Source organism: Tupaia chinensis, unplaced genomic scaffold, assembly GCF_000334495.1.
Source record: "Tupaia chinensis unplaced genomic scaffold, TupChi_1.0 Scaffold000573_1, whole genome shotgun sequence".
NCBI lineage: Eukaryota > Metazoa > Chordata > Mammalia > Scandentia > Tupaiidae > Tupaia > Tupaia belangeri.
The window spans coordinates 3,232,089-3,235,123 of record NW_006160087.1 but is presented as its reverse complement, the minus strand read 5'-3'; the positions used below and the strand labels follow the sequence as shown (position 1 = coordinate 3,235,123).

Genomic DNA, 3,035 nt, shown 5'->3' with positions numbered 1-3,035 from the left:
CCCTCCTCCCAAGTTCCGTGGCACCCATGACGTGGCTGCCGCCCAACCCTCAGTGGTCAGCTTTTTCCAGTTCCTGGGCCTACATCACACTGTCTGTTGGCCCTGGGGGGGGTGGGAAACGGGGTGAGCTAGATTAACCCCTTCTGCCCTGGCCTCCTTCTCAGACACGTGGAGCCCAGTGAGTCCCCTTACCCCTATTCCGTTGGGCCAGAAGGGCTCTAACCTGCGACCCTGTTCTAGCTCTGTGTCTGGGAGATTACGGTGAGCTAGGACTCCGTTTGCTCACCTGCAAGATGGGATGATGACCATTAAACCCTGATGGATGGGCCCAGATAAATCAATGCAGGCTCAGCCAGCAGCCAGCGGGGCCATACATCACCGGCTCCCTGGACAGGCAGCTCGTGCACACGCACACACAGAGCCGTTGTGCCAGCATGGCCCGCGTGGGCAGGTACAGACGTACGTGCACACATGTGCGCAAACCCACCTGCACACAGTGGTGCTCAGACACACGCTTGCTGACAGACCCCAGATTGCACACACGTGCACACACGCACATGCACACGTGCAAGCCGGCCTCTGCCAGCCCCCAGCAGGCCTTCTGACGGGAAGTCCTATGCGAGTCTGCCCTCCTCCTTCCTTCCAACCGTAGTGGAGTCCTAGTCCCTCCTTAGCGTGGACAGGAGGCGAGAACAGAGAAGACCCTCATCTCACGTTTCTAGAGATGGGACTCCAAGCCTGTTCTCTCTGGGACAGCGCTGTACCCCTCCCTGTGGCATGCACTCCCATCCCAGCCTCCATGCGGGCTTCCCTCCTGCCGTCGGGAGGGCTGCCAGCCAGGGCAGCCTGTGGGTACACGTGGAGGCGTGAACACGGCTGTGCTCATGGCCTCTCCTGACTCTCGGTCCCTGGCCTTGACTGCCCGCAGGCTAGAGTAGAGGACTACGGGTTTCCGGAGAAAAACTCCCGAGACGTCACTCCCCAACACAGAGGCAGGACTGGGAGCAGGGAGAATGGGGACGGTGATGGAGTCACACCCACCCTGCCCTCGAGGACAACCGAGGCCCAGAGAGAGGGCGCCACCGCACAAGGTCATGCCTTCAGTCCCTGCCCGTGACCCCCAGGCAGACCATTCCGCCCCCACTTACCGCGGCCGGAGATGCCCCCACCTCACTGAGCGATCCAGGCCCCTCTGGGCAGCCAGCCAGGGGTGCAAAGCCCGGTTCCTCAGGCCCCTGGGGTCCTGGATCAAGCGTCCTGCCAGTTGCGGTCCCAGCTGCCTGCAAGGAAGCTTTAGGGCTGAGCGTTGCCGGCGCACGCCTGCCTGCTGGGGACTGCCGATGCGGGCTGGGGGAAGAGGGGCGGTTCCCGGGCTGGGGCCTGCCAGGGCCGTAATGGAACACAGCTGGACCGGCCCGCCGGGCGGGAGGCGGAGGGAGGGCCGAGGAGGCGGACAGTGGACCCACAGCCCACTCCTGCTAGGTCTGGCCCCGGCCCGCCCCTCCTGCTTCCCCGCCAGGTGAGCAGTGAGCCTGAGCCAGGACCTGCGTGCCTGGAGCTGCCCTGGAAGGGGGTTCCTGCAGGCGGCAGCCAGGAGTCCCGGCCCTTTAAGAACTGGGCCTGGAGTTTGACGGGCCTCTCAGGGCCCCCCTTCCTGTCCCTGGCCTGGCCTCCAGGAGGCTGGGGGTGGAGAGAGACCCTCCTCCCAAGTTCCGTGGCACCCATGACGTGGCTGCCGCCCAACCCTCAGTGGTCAGCTTTTTCCAGTTCCTGGGCCTACATCACACTGTCTGTTGGCCCTGGGGGGGGTGGGAAACGGGGTGAGCTAGATTAACCCCTTCTGCCCTGGCCTCCTTCTCAGACACGTGGAGCCCAGTGAGTCCCCTTACCCCTATTCCGTTGGGCCAGAAGGGCTCTAACCTGCGACCCTGTTCTAGCTCTGTGTCTGGGAGATTACGGTGAGCTAGGACTCCGTTTGCTCACCTGCAAGATGGGATGATGACCATTAAACCCTGATGGATGGGCCCAGATAAATCAATGCAGGCTCAGCCAGCAGCCAGCGGGGCCATACATCACCGGCTCCCTGGACAAGCAGGCAGTGATACAGCACCGGCTCCCTGGACAGGCAGCTCGTGCACACGCACACACAGAGCCGTTGTGCCAGCATGGCCCGCGTGGGCAGGTACCCACCTGCACACAGTGGTGCTCAGACACACGCTTGCTGACAGACCCCAGATTGCACACACGTGCACACACGCACATGCACACGTGCAAGCCGGCCTCTGCCAGCCCCCAACACAGAGTCTGCCCTCCTTCCTTCCAACCGTAGTGGAGTCCTAGTCCCCTCCTCAGCGTGGACAGGAGACAAGAACAGGTTTGGAGATGGGACTAGGCCTGCTCTCCCTGGGACAGCACTGTATCCCTCCCTGTGGCGTGCACTCCCATCCCAGGCTCCATGCGGGACGTTTAGCACAGGCCTGGTGCGAAGGGGCCTCGTGAATACTCAACGCAGTCACCAGTCACATCATGGCACTCTTGACCCTTGGCAAAAGACAAAAGGCGTGGGCAGATTCAAGCGCATAACCACCTGAGGAGGGGTGCTTTGTACTGGGGCCCCAAGGGAGCTGGAGGAGCTGAACTGGCTGCAGGTCGGACTCTGAGGACAGGAAAGCTAATGTCTCCAGCTCGGTCCAGTGACAGGCGGAGCGACCACAGCTCACGCCCTAGGTATCCCTGCACCCAGCAAACACTTTTCCAGGCACCAAGGCCGAGGAAGGAAAGGAGGCCCGGGAGGCCCAGGGGTGGCCGGGGTGGATGTGGGGCTGAGCAGGGCAACTGGAATGCCTTGGTTTGGGGAAGGGAGCTCCCCACAGAAGCAGCATGGGGAAGCTGTTGCTATGGCCCCATCTAACCCAGGCAGGGGAGGCGCTGGGGTTCCCGCCTCCAGACCCAGGGTGCTGAGTCAGTGGAAACGCCAAGCAAGCCACCGCGGCGCCTGCTGTGGGCCCTGTGTGGAGCCATCCCAGATGTGGCTG

General features: G+C 63.0%; 1 protein-coding gene across 1 annotated transcript in view; it reads right to left on the bottom strand.

Moving 5' to 3' along the window:
* The window catches only part of COL16A1 (collagen type XVI alpha 1 chain), a 54,996-nt gene extending 53,407 nt beyond the window's left edge, over positions 1 to 1,589 (bottom strand). The window contains 1 exon segment of the mRNA XM_006158125.3: positions 1,149 to 1,589. The gene's annotated coding sequence lies outside the window, so the exon portion shown is untranslated.
* Between the last annotated feature and the right edge of the window lie 1,446 nt (positions 1,590 to 3,035).